This window comes from Electrophorus electricus, chromosome 5 (genome assembly GCF_013358815.1).
Source record: "Electrophorus electricus isolate fEleEle1 chromosome 5, fEleEle1.pri, whole genome shotgun sequence".
Classification (NCBI taxonomy): Eukaryota; Metazoa; Chordata; class Actinopteri; order Gymnotiformes; family Gymnotidae; genus Electrophorus; species Electrophorus electricus.
The window spans coordinates 17,764,191-17,778,943 of record NC_049539.1 but is presented as its reverse complement, the minus strand read 5'-3'; positions in this window follow the sequence as shown (position 1 = coordinate 17,778,943).

Sequence of the window (14,753 nt, the reverse complement as noted above, 5' to 3'; positions counted from 1 at the left end):
AAATGTGTTGAGAGTAAACATGTTTCTCCAAATCTCTGGCTCTCTTCTTTCTTGTTTTCCCCTCATGCTCTCTCTCCTTAGGGAAATAGTTCAGGGACACATACTCTTGTGTCATAAGTATCTGGCAAAAGCCTTTATACAACATCCACCACTCTTCTAGCTCACCGCAAGCAGTAAAACACACACCACTTTGAGCCGCTCTCCTCCAGTGGTATATCCTTCTTTGTTTATTTGTCGTGAATGCCGTCATAGGTTCAAGGACTGGTGCAGTTGATCCAGTTTGGGTTAAAGATGATGGGTGTATCACATGAGCTTCATAAACCAGATGTTTCGACTCAAACAAACTGTACCTTGTTTAGTCCATTAATAAAACAGGATGTGCTCTTAGTCTGGCAAACTCTTGACTGCATGGGCCTTAAAGTCTTGCCTTGGTCCTCGTCTAAGAACGGAGGTCCATACAGAGATCTATAATAGCTGATGCTTTGTGGATAATTCCTGCCAGACTGCTGGCTAGTGGAGTTGATGACATATCTCACACTGGAGCTCTGCATTTCGGACAGGGCAGTCAGGGCAGTTTGCAATGTATCATTACAGTGTACTGGTGAATAGAGAGCTTAGATCAGTGTACTGGTGAATAGAGGGCTTAGATCAGTGTAGGGGTGAATAGAGGGCTTAGATCAGTGTACTGGTGAATAGAGGGCTTAGATCAGTGTACTGTGTGACACTCGTCTGTCCTCTGTAACAGCTGACCCTGATGCTTGGATTGGCTGGAATGGCCAAGTACTCACTCAGTCAGCCAGGTGGGGTGGAAGGGCAGTACAGGGCAAGGCAGGACAGGGCAGGGGGCAGAGGCCACAAGGTACAAGTGGAGAATGGGAGGTGCAGGTGGTTGAGGGCAGTGTTACCAAATGCCAGCATGCAAGAGTGAGAGTGAGAGAATGTGACATTGAGAGAGACAGATAGAGAGAGAGAGAATGTGAGTGTGTGTGTGTGTGTGTGTGTGTGTGTGTGTGTGTGTGTGTGTGTGTGTGTGTGTGTGTGTGTGTGTGTGTGTGTGTGTGTGTGAGCGGGAGGGAGAGAGAGTGAGAGAAAAAACACACAAACACACACACACACACCTGATAGTTAGGCTGATAGACATGAGAGAAGAGTGAAAGGTTCATTCAGCCAATGCAAATGTTCTGCGTTCAATACTTAATTAAATCTATGTATTAACAATTTACTATTTGCCATATAGTAGACAGCTCTGCCTTGAGATCTGAAGTAAATTTATTTTTTATTTAATATAGAATGTAACGTGAAAAATAAATTCTGGTTTTAAAAAATTTCTCTTTTCTACCCCTGTCAGTGTTACACACTACCACCTGTTAGTAGATCGACTCAGTCTGGTTTTGTAGATTAATTCCTTTTTCACTTTATCAGATGCCTAAATGACAGAAAAAATACATATACCCTCTGACAGCAGGTGAGTGTAAACAAGCAATGTTAACACAAACAACTCCACCAACAAACAAATATGTACAAGACAAGCCTTATAGGTGCAAAGAAACACAGAAGACCAAGGAGTGGAACTGGTCGAGATGAAAATACATTTTTCAGGAATTGCTAAATTGCAGCTGTACCTAGAACAGCTTTATTGTTTTAGGATGGTTTGCACAGTTTCGGGGAGTTTTGTTGTTCTTTTTGTTTTGAATTTTTGTTGATAGAAATATGTGACTAGGGTTACAAAAAGCAGTGTAAACAGCAGGGCTCTTACACATGTTTCTTGAACTTCCTGGGAGTCCCGTAAGGATGCAAGAATTCCCTGAACATGGATGTGATGATTTAAATGAAGGAGGAAACATTTTGATCCGTTTTTTAAATCTAAATGAAGTTAGCGTAAGTTCCAGTGGGATGACAGGCCTGTTGCAAGTCTTCCTTAGAACAAGGAAACGCCTCAGTGCACTTGGAAAACCTGTCTACAATCACTAGCAAGTACTTCAACTGACCACAAGGTGGAATGTGCATAAAGTCTATCTGTAGACACTGAAAGGGATATTCTGGAGCCAGTAAGGCATCATATTTGGCTTGTGTTTTACCCTGGTTGCTTCTGGCACAGGTTATACAGCAATCTAGGAGGAGTTTTACAGTGAGACGTTTTGCAGGAATACAAAACTGTTTTTGAATGCTAGCCGTCACTCCCCCTTTGTGCAGCATGTGAAATCCCATGAAAATGATGCATAAGAAATGGAAAAATAGATTTAGGAAGGGTGACACGCCCCTCCGAGTCACGGCTTAGACCATTTTAATCAGGACTACAGCCCTAATCAACCCAGTGAGAGCAGTCTTGTTGTGTACTCTGAGTTTGTAAGAAATGCAGATTGATATTATTCGGCACAAAGCAATGAGAAAACATGGCGATAAATTCACACATTGAGGATATAGTGTATGGGCATGAGGGGGCATTAACAGCTGCCCAATGTGGGATTTCATCTGCTAAAGCATTGCCAGTGGCCGTGTCAGACTCAGAGGTTGTGTCATGACCCTTGACCATTACGATAGCCAGCCAAGCTGGTAGTGTACATGCAGACAAAGTTGCAGACACTAGTCCTGGATTAGAAATGGGCTTACCTTCCAAGATACGAAACACCGGAGCGCCAAATCTTATTGAAGTCATGAGCAACCCCAAATGCATAACGGGAATCAGTGTAGATGGTGACAACCTGATCCCGGAGTAGATGGCAGGCCCTGGTCATTGCTATCAGCTCAGATTCTTGAGCAGACCTGTAAGGGAGAGAGTAAGCCTCCCAAATGAGGTTAAGCAGAGAACAGACAGAATAACCGGTTGAAACAGTCAGACGGTTTAAAACATGGGCTATCTAGAAAAATGTGATAGCTGCCTATTTTTGATATCAGTCATGTTAGGAGGCCTAACCCTACACAGTTTCTCAACCAGCATTATGAATGGAGCAGAAATATTCATGGGGGGATGGAGCCGTGCTCCGAAGTTTCACCCTGCTGTAGAGAGTTGAGGTTAGTATAGAGGGCGGGTGTGGCATGCCGTCCGCTCCTCCTCCAGAATATGTCGGTACAGACACAGTCACCTGATTAAGCCCTTCTCGAAGCGATAAAGCAATGCCTTACACAATGCCTTGATGTTTTTGCTTTCTTTTTTTCATTGCTTTAACATGCTCTTCCTCTCTGCAATATGCAGGATGATCCGTTGCTTAAAATGATATGAAGTTTAGTTTATGGGATCATTATACAGCGTATCGCTGTATTGGACACTTCTAGCTATAGTAAGCTAAGCTGTGGTTAGTTCCTACAACTAACGTGAGCTAGCTACCTGTCCATCCATACATTCAGTGAACAAATACGCGACAACTCAAGAGATCCAGCTGTGCACAACCGCACTGTTTCACAATACCAAGCCAGCTTGTGTACCCCGACAATTCTGTCTACTGGCTGTGATGCTGCATTTTGTTCTGGCACTGTTAACATTACGAGGCAAGCGGCAGTACTGGGTCTGTGAACCTTTACTGTAAAAACATGGAAAATTGAAATTGCGTGCGTGTGTGTGTACGTGTGAGAGAGAGAGAGACTGGCAGACTCCCCTCCCTTCCAGGTCCGTTAGTAAAAAAAAATTTTCATCTGGAAATCTAAGTTGCTATATTGTGCTGTGTACTGTTAAACTTAGCACAACAATATCCTGTAGGTCACATAAATAACGTAAGTAGCCTAATGTCATAATAACAAATATGAACAGGAATGATCAACCACTACAAACAGAATGTTAAAATACTAAAAATAACGAGTTGATTACAAATCAAGTAAACATTTAGAAAGTGAAACTTAACCAGAAAACCCATATTTTATCATTTAACCAATGAAAGATAGAAAATCACAACAACAAAAAACACAATAACATGTTGAAAAGATCTGCGCTAACATTAACAAGCATCGCTGTCACCATAGCAACCATAGCAGCTGGGGTTTTTACACAGGATACAAGGTTTCATGACATTGCGATTAGCAAAGTAACATTTTCAAAAGAAACATAAAATAAACAATAATATCTCTGTACCTGTGATGACATATAAACATGTAAAAATTGCTTGTTAGTATGTATGTGTGTGTGTGTGTGTGTGTGTGTGTGTGTGTGTGTGTGTGTGTGTGTGTGTGTACTACCCATGTAATAACAAATTGTGAGTACCAGTGAGAAGTCCCAAAAAAAAACCACATGCACAATAAATGATGCTAAAGGACTGTTCAGCTGCAGTTGATTTCTGTACATATGATACACACTGTTCTACAAGTTACACATGCTTTGGAATCATAACTCACTGTGTTGAAGTCTCTCTACAAATCTACACATTAAAGTTGGAAATCTTTGGAAACTGGGAAAGGTTTTTCATGCTGTTTTCTGTGTGGTGGAGTGACACAGGGGCAGATGCACACAGTATGAGTGTAATGTCTTGTGATAGTTACCCTCCAGCACAGTGTGTTCATAGACTGTGTGTTTGAAATGCACATATGCTGTGTGTATATATATTTATATATGTATGTAAATTAAAACACAGGATTAACACAGAAAAGTTTGTATATTTTAACAAAGTAGGTAAAACAAAAGTATATTAAGAAAAAATGAATTTACCTGTGATTTTTTTGTGGAGAGTCTTCCATGTTGTCTTTGAAGGGGAGCTTTATGGGGAATTGTCCTGCTTAAAGACAGGAAGTGACATCACGGAATTTCCTGTTTTTCCTTGTATTAGTTTCCAAAGGAAATTTCAAGAGTGGAGTTTTGATGTTGACTTATGTTGGAGAATTTATGATTGCTGATTTTCTTTTATTGAACTTGTAACTTGTAAATGCTAAATTCTATTTCTTTTTTTAACATTTTGTTTTTGTAGTGATTGCCAGATGAATCCTTGAAGCTTTCCATCCAATTGGTTCAAAAAAAGGTTAATATCTGGAGGCTTCATGTGCACACAAATCCCCCTGCTGGCTAAACCTTTATTGTCATTTCAACTATTTGTGATGGATCTCTTGGCTGTTTTGCACCAGTGTCAGCATGGGAATAGTCACTGCCAACAATAGAAATAAAAACACCTTAATATGATTTTGAGCAGTTCATTCATTCATCTAATCTGTTTTTGATGTGTAGGTAATGGTTTTGGAGGTCTACTAGTGTCAAAAAACAGGTTGATTTCAGTCAATGTTTAAATAAACCAAATAGGACATGAGATGTTTATGTTGAGATGTTTTTAAGACTGTTGCAGTGTTTTTCAAAGATGGGAACATGGTTATGCTTATGAATACTGTGGTGACTTCATTCACTTTTATTAAGAAATAATATTTTTTTCCACTGTGCTTGGACTCAGTTGGTTTCTCTTTTTGAAAATAACTTCCCCGGCTTTGAAGAAAACACTTTCACATGGTACTGAAAGGCAGGGTGCAAGTCCCAAGCTGTAGAGATTTGGATATATGCACCTCTGCCTCTGCCAGTACTGGAGGGGACCCTGTGTTTTGCTTTTCTTCAGTTCTGCCAGGTCTGCACTTCATCTGTGGCATCAGCAGTGACATTGTGAGTTCTTCAGGCCTCCATGAATGTGGCATCAAAATCACACCACAGTTTGTTTCCTGAGAAGCAAAACCAAATAATATGAATGAGGTTATAACTCTGAAATTGACTTTAATCCAATGCAAAAATACTAACCAGGTCTTTCAGCTACAGCATCCTGTGATGTTGAAGCTGCAACTGGTATTGAATGTGACTGTCTAGACCTTATTACATTGGTACATTCAAAGGTGAGTTGTTTTATTCCTTCATCTGCCTTTTTTGGGCTAAAGGATCCAAGTGATTTGTATCTTGGGTCTAGCAGCGTTCCCAGCGATATAATGCTCATGCTGTGTGAAGCTTTTCCCTAAGGAGCCTGATGAGGTCTCTCCCAGTTCACTAGCTACCGTTACCTTTGCTGCCTCTTCCTGGAGCATCTTTTCCACCATTTTCAATAATAGCACCACTTTGAAGACAGATACCTTTTTCTCCTCTGACAGCACCAGTGTGGCATTGTGAAAAGGAGACAGTATAGACAGGAGCTCACAAACATTATTGTACTCATCAGAGGTCAGAGCAGTAATACCAGTTTGTAAGCCTGCCAGTGCTTACAGGCTCCCTGAGTTCTACTAATCGCTCCAGCATTTGAAAGCTGCTGTACCACCTTGTTTCAACCTCCTGAATCAGTTTCTTTTTTGGTTTTCCCATATGCTCTTGAACAAGGTCCAGCTTCTCCTTTAACAATAAAAACCTAAACGTTACATATGTAGCAATATAAAACAATGTGTAAACAAATGTGAAAATAATGTTACTAACTTTGACAGTTGTGCTGTTTCTAAAATATCCCACCAGCTTCCTTGCCTTTGGAGAAATGGCAGACAGCACTGGGGTTAGTTCAAGAGCTTTTTTAACAACTATATTCAGGGTGTGAGCAATGCAGAAGGCATGACGCAGCTTCAGCTGTTTGCCACATTCAATCATATCAGATGCGCCATCAGTAACTAGACATGTTACTTTGGATTTTATTTCCCATTCTTCCATAAGAGAGGATTTCACACAGGCCAAATTTTCAGCTGTGTGCGCCTGTGGGAATTTCACTACACTGAGTAATGTGCACTTCAGACATGTGTTGTCATCTATAAAATGGCAGGTCACAGCCAAGTAGTTTGTCTGCTATCACACTCACTGCAGGAACTTTCTGGACCTCAACTTTGGTCTTCTCTTTCTCTTGTTGATATTTGGTCTCAGCCATGGCCTTTGCAGTCTAAAGGGAAGGAAGAAAATATTATTTTTTTAATACTACTCTCATAGTTTATCCATGGCACCACACATACTTTCCTAGTTAAGAAAATATAGATTGGATCAAATTTTGCTACAAAGTCCCTGAAGCCTTTATCCTCAACTGTGCTAAATGGCTGTGTGTCTCTAACAATCATGAAGACCAAAGCCTCATCCAGCTCTTCCTTTCTGGTCACTTTTACACTTTGTAATCCAATCCAAACTGCAAATAAGGTGCAGAGAATAATGCAATATATATATATATATATATATATATATATATATATATATATATATATATATATATATATATATGTGTGTGTGTGTGTGTGTGTGTGTGTGTGTGTGCATATTAATGTTAACAGTGAATAAAATAAAATTAGGTTATGGTTTAATTACAGTATTTGCATGTCAGAAGTAATTACATGAACATGTGCACATGTTTTGTTTTTATTTTTTGATGTGTGTGATGAATGTAGCATCGTGATCAATGTCATTATTATCATGGTTGATTAACAAATATGCAAATTGGAAACGCATACCCACCTTGGCTGGATCCAACTCTATCCCCCTCATTATACATGACAAGTACAATAACATAGATGAGGTGTTGTTGTTGTATCTCAGTGGCTTGTAATGGAAAAAAAAAAAAAGAATTGTGAATATTATAGTAGTAACACATTTCATTATTTACAGGCATATTATGTGCAATACCTTATTTGGAGAGATCTGCTCAAAGTGTTTCCATACAGGGGAAACCCTTTTCCTTTTAGCAGGCTCCATGAAAACAAGCTCATCAATGTCACAGGCAAATTGACAGAACACAAACATGCAAATTTAGCATGGATCCATTGCACTTTATGTATGTTTATTAATTGCGCCAACACTCGAAATGCTTCCTGAACCAGTGAGGTTTCAGGCGTCATTTGTCCTTAAAGAAGCAAGCCTGGATCTCTCAACATGCGCTCTGAAGCCTCGGCACAGTAGGGGCCATCACTAGTATCTCACTTGGAGTGAGGAGTAGGAGTGAAGGGTGAGAGTGAGGAGTGAGAGTGAGGAGTAGGAGTGAGGGGTGAGAGTGAGGGATGAGAATGAGGGATGAGAGTGAGTAGGAATGAGGAGTGAGAGTGAGGATTGAGGGTGAGGGGTGAGAGTGAGAGGTTCAAGTTCAAGTTCAAGTTCGGTTTATTCGTCACATACATAGTCATACACAATATAACTCGCAGTGAAATCGTGGAGAGTGCTCTGTCCAAACTGAGGAAAGGAAACAGGGGTGCATAGAGAAAAATGTATATATGCAAGATAAATATATATACTCTATGTATGTACAAAATATATTAACAATGTATGTACAATATATGTATATTATGATTATATACACAATGTACAATGTATATGGTTGGGTATATATGTACACAATCTACAGAATGTACAGTGCAGGTGTAATATGGTTGGGTATATATGTACACAATCTACAGAATGTACAGATCCATTTTGTATAATAACATATCTACAGTTGTTGTGTAACAAGGTAATTGAGTATAAATCTATATATACAGGTGTACAGATATACAGTTATGTTACATCGTGGTGGTGGTCCCCACAGTTTATCAGTTTCCCTGATTCAGGGCCCAAATGGCCTGTGGGAAGAAGCTCCTCTTCAGCCTCTCTGTCTTGGTCTTCAGGGAGCGGAAGCGCCTCCCTGACCTCAACAGAGAGAAGAGTCTATTGTTGGGATGGGTGGGGTCCTTCACAATTTTCCTGGCCTTGGTCTGGCACCGCTTGTAGTAGATGGTCTGCAGGTCAGGAAGTTCCGTGTGAGTGATGCGCTCTGCTGAACGCACTACCCTTTGGAGTGCTTGTCTGTCCTGCTTGGTGCTATTCCCAAACCAGAATAGCAAAGGTGAGAGTGAAGAGTAGGAGTGATGAGTATGAGTGAGGTGTGAGAGTGAGTAGGAGTGAGGGGTGAGAATGAGTAGGAGTGATGGGTGAGTGAGGAGTAGCAGTGAGGGGTGAGAGTGAGTACAAGTGAGGGGTGATAGTGAGTAGGAGTGAGGGGTGAGAGTGAGTAGGAATGATGGGTGAGAGTGAGGAGTAGGAGTGAGCAGTGATAGTGAGGGGTGAGAGTGAGTAGGTTTGAGGGTTGAGAGAGTAAGTAGGAGTGAGGGGTGAGAATGAGGAGTGAGAAGAATGAGGGGTGAGAATGAGGAGAGATATTGTAGACAGATATTGTTGTAAATGTAGAATAGAAATATATTCAGAGTTCAAAGTGAAAGAACCGGTAGAGAGAATGAGCTACACAAAGGGGGGGGGGGGGGGGTGTACACAACAACAACAACAACCACCCTGATCACCACCTGTGCTCTGTCATAACTATGATCACTGCTGAAGCTCCAGTCTGTCATATTAACACACAGCATAATTACTGCACCATCACTGACTACATTTACATATTAACACACAGCATAATTACTACACCATCACGGACTGCTACAGGGCTAGGAGTTAACACACACGTAGTGACAATGACCAACAAAGGGACACACACGGACAGGGTTTAAATAGACACATTGAAACTTAACAATAAACCCTGTGTATGTAATCCCGAAGTGGCATGGTTACAAAACATTTATTCACAGTACGTGTGGATCACCCTGCACGCGGCGGGCCTCACCACGTGACTTATGGGTGAGTAGCAGTCTGTGACAATAATGCTCACAGAAATCAAGTATACACATGAAAAACTGTAAACAATTTCACCATTTCTCCTTCAAACAACAAGAAGAAAGGAAATAAATATATACAGTACTTATACATACATACATACATATATAACATCATATACACATTCCTTTCCCCACAGGACTACATGTAGATAATGTTTATTAGTCTGTTTTATGGTGGTGTGTAAGTGTGTCTAAAGGACAGCTTAGTTTCCTGATCTAATTAGTTGTGTGTTCATGATTAGGCAGGTGTGGCTATAAGGTTTTTGTTAACTAGAATTAATAAAGTTTCATTACTGAATCTAGTTCAGCACCCAGTAATGTTTGTGGTTCACAGTGGTCATTTATATTTCATCTGTTTAACTCTCTCTTACATGACAATCACATATAAACAGTTAAAAACTGAGTGGCAGTGTGGAATGGGTGATGAATACAGTGGTAACCACAGAACTGTTCAGTAAATGACCTGTACATATGTAAGTGAGCGGTAAGGAGGCGGACGCAAGTGTGGAGAAGAGCGAGATTTATTATGGGCAAATCCAAAATCAGAGTCATTGTAGTCCAGGGTGATAGAGCCAACACGGAGCGTACGTGGATACATGAGCAAACAAATAAAACACACGAAGGCAAACAGGGGAAGCAGGCTATAACAAAGGCTAGGAAACACGAAGGCACGGAGTACAAACTTAAATACATGAATATACGGGCTTTCAAAAACATTCACCAAACGCACTGAAGGCTAACAACCACAATGAACACACAAATGCCATGAACAGCCAAGACAAGGGCAAGAAGACAGGTTTTAAATACATGAACTAAACGAGGGACAGGTGTGGAAAATCAAACGAGGGGCGGAGAAAACGAAACTCTGGAATGGAACTACAATACACAAGACAGGGAAAACATGGAGCACAGAAGCTGGGAGGGACTAACCATGATAACATGTTGCTATGGTAATTGGGTTTCTTTTTTTGGAGGGGAATTTATTGGTGTAGAATCATAGCTGAAGAATGGATCCTAGACCTCTGTACGAGACCTCACCATGTCAGTTGTTTATCATGAAGCACAGGGTGAAGTAGTGGTCGACCGATTCATTGGCCAATTAAATGTCTTTTTTATAATTAGCACTGGCATTGTTCTTTTCCTTTCTGCCGTCGACTGAGAAGGTTGGGCGGGGGGTGAGGGGTGGGTCTTCTTTATTTATTTTTTATTACCTGTGGAGATTATTATTTAAAATAAGTGCCCTGCTGACAGAGTACAGATATACTTAAGCAAACAGTGCAGAAAATAACAGTGTTAAATGTTCATTTAAGTTCTCAATTAGTACCATTTTTAATTAAATAACCCCCCCCATACACACACACACACACACACACACACACACACACACACACACACACATATATATATATATATATATATATATATATATATGTGTGTGTGTGTGTGTGTGTGTGTGTGTTATATATATATATATATATATATATATATATATATATATATATATATATATATATATATATATATATATATATATATATATGTATATATATATATATATAGGGGTTCAGGTCTGGAGATTGGGCTGACCATGATAGGCTCTTGATCTGGTGGTACATCATCCACACTTTGATTGACCTGGCTGTGTGACATGGAGCATTGCCCTGCTGAAAAAAACAATCATCAGAGTTGGGGAACATTATCAGAGCAGAAGGAAGCAAGTTTCTTCCAGCACAGTTTGGTAAGTGGCTTGATTTATGTGTCCTTCACAAAGAGAAATCTGCCCGATTGCAGTCTTGCTGAAACACCCCAAGATCATCACCGTTCCTGCACTAAATTTCACAGCGGGTGCAAGACACTCTGGTTTGTAGGTTTCTTCAGGTCTCCCTCTAACCATTACATGACCAGATGTTGGACAAAGCTGAAAATTGCACTCATCAGAGAAGATGAGCTTACTCCAGTCCTCTACGGTCCAATCCTTATGGACTTTTGCAAACTCCAGTCTGGTTCTTCTTTGCTTCTCATTGACAAAGAGCTTTTTTCTAGCTTTGCATAACTTCAGCCCTGCCTCCAGAAGCCTGTTTAGAACCGTCCTCGCTGTGCAATTCATCCCAGCTGCTGCATGCCATTTATTTTGTAGGTCACTTGACGTCATCTTACGGGAGTTAAGTGACATTCGAATGAGGCAGCGATCATCATGGTTGGTAGGGAGTCGTTTTGACCTCTGCCAGTCTGGAGCTGTTGTTGTACCATGTGTTTGCTGCTTGACCGTGTACTTATGAACCGCAGTTTTTGAAATTTTCAAGATAGCAGCAACCTGATGCTCACTGTATCCCTCTGCCAGTAAAGCTTTCCTCATTAAGAAACTTTCTTTTCAACTCTTTTGTTATGGTCTGTAGCTGTATTTTGACTATACTAATTTTTGGGTAGTCCTAGCACTGCTTTTCCCATCCAGCTGGTTCTATAACAAGAGAATAGTGATGACAGCAGCAGTGGTTTTTATCCTGTTGCTCGTTAGAACAGGATTTTGTTAAGGTGATCACCTATTCAGCATCTCATTAAGTAGAATGAGGTGTGTCTGTGAAGGATTTCAACAAACACTTGAATGGAAGGGCCGCTGTACATGTGGAGATGCTGATTTAAGAAACAATTGGAGTGGTCTCTTATTTTTTTCTGGAGCTGTATATTGTCCAGTTAAAGTGCTGCTTTCTTTTCACCCAATAGGATGGACAATTTGTCAGTGTCTAGATACTTAGAGTTGGGGTCGGTCGTCTCAAATTTTGTAAAGTAAATTTGTTGTGTTTGACTGAATGTTTCACATTCAGTGAGAAAGTGCAGCTCTGTCTCTACAGTGTCATTTTTACACTGCTGACAGAGTCTCTGCTCTTCTGCAGACTGCATGACTTATATTGGCTGGTCTGGATGGGCAGGCTGTCTTCCCTGAGTCTGTACTTTGTCAATGTGTTTCTGTGTTTAATGTCACTCACTTTGTACAGGTAATCTGCTACATTGTACTGACATTTTAGGGTCAGATAACAGTGCATTTTGCTTTGAGCTTGTGTTTGTGTGTTCCAACAGGTAATGTAGTTTAGCTTTTGTAGTGTTATCTTTTGGTTTGGTCTTGTTTGTATTGTTTGTATTTCAGACTGGTCCTGGTGTGTTACAGTGTTAGTGTTTGTTAATGAACTCAGTGTCAGGACCAGCTGTGTGAGGGGACCACCTGTGTGAGGGTACCAGCTGTGTGAGGGGACCAGCTGTGTGAGGGGACCTGCTGTGTGAGGGAACCAGCTGTATGAAGGGCCGTATGGGACTACGGATGTAGGGAGAGAGAGGGAGGGGACCAGAACTCCAGATGGAGAAGGGGAGACTCTCTCCCTCCATTCAGAGTCTGTCACAGTGTGGCCCTCCCTCTCTCTCTCTCTCTCTCTCTCTCTCTCCCTCCCTCCCGCTCTCTCTTCTTTTCTCTCCCTCCATCAGGAGTCTGGGTCCCTGTGTGCATCTCCCTCTCTCTTGCCAAAGCTTTGATAAAGACATTAACACTAACAACAGATGACAACAACAATATTATAACCACTTACAATATTAGTAACAACAATAATAATTAATAATATAACTACAACACACCCAATACCAATACCAATAATAATACCAATAATAATAATAATAATAATAATAATACCAATACCAATAATAATAGTAATAATAATAATAATAATAATAATAATAATAATAACAATAATAATAATAATAATGTCTCTGTGTCTCTGGTATCTGACTTGGTCACTCACTGTCCCTCAGGCTGTGGCAGGAGTGAACGTACAGTGCTGCCAGTGTGCTGAACTCTTTATGTTCACCAACAACATATGGCAGCTTCTCCTCATCAGGGAGATTTTTAAACTCAGGGAATACGTGGCTAATTTTCTTAAAAGAATTTAGTTCTAATCTGTCTAAATGTTGTACATTCATTCATAAAGTGCAACTTTGTCTGGATCTTATAGTCCTGGCACTGCTGACACAGTCTCTGCTCTTCAGGTAAACAGGACTGTTTATGTCTGCTGGTCTCTATGGCCAGGCGGTGGTCACTGAGTCTGTACTTGGTCAGGGTGGACCTCAGCTTTGGATCAGACAGTGTTCTTAGGTAATCTGCCACGCTGTACTTTTGATTTAGGGCCAGATAACATTTTGATTGAGTTTCCCAATAAGTGATGTTGTTTGTAATTCTGGTGATTCTGATTGGGTTTGCTGTTATTTTCTGGTCCTCAGCATGTGTAGTGTTAGTGTGTGTTAGTGTAGTGTTACTGTGTTAATGCTGAACTGTTTTTCCGGACCAGCTGAGTGAGGTGACTGTTCTCTTTGCTCAGCTCTTGGTACTCCAGACCTTTAGAATGATATAAGTTTGGAATTTAACTGCCCTTGTTTCTGTCTTTATTATTAATAGATCTCTGCCCAGCTCTGCCCCGTGTGCTTTGTTTGTGGTGTTCCTGTGCACCTTTAATGATGTTGCTCCACTTAAGAATACAATCATTAGGGACAAAAAATTAGTACCTTGGTATAATGAGCACATGCACAATTTAAATCAAAACACTCTCCTCACATGATGCAGAAAAGATGGTCCATGCATTTATTACATCAAGATTGGACTACTGTAATGCAGTAATATCTGGTGGTAACATTAAGCATTCCAAGTGGATACAAAAGAAAAGGTTTTTATTGGCTCCCAGTGCTCCAATGCAAAAGAAAAACCACATCCCATCAAAAACATACAAAAATGTTCAAAAAAGGAAAGTTTAGCATTTACAAGAATAAAAGTCCAGCAATCATAAATTCTCCAATATCAATCAACTTCAAAACATCACTCTTGAATTTTCCCTTAAAAACTTAAATATGGAAAAACAGCAAATGAGGTGATGTCACTTCCTGTCTTTGGGCAGGCATATTCTCCATAAAAGTCCCCTTTAACACACTACGGTTTCTTTTCCCTCCAAAACAACATGGAAGTCTCTCCACAAAAATGATCACAGGTAAGTTATTTTTCTCTTAATCTACTTTTGTTTTACCTACTTCAATCAAATATACAGACTTTTCTGGCTAGATAAACATTATACTTAAACTCTAGTAACATATTATAAGAATAATATTTCATCTCAAATACTTACAATACATTTCTATAATACATTTCACTCATACTGTGTACAACATCTGTATCTGTGTCACTC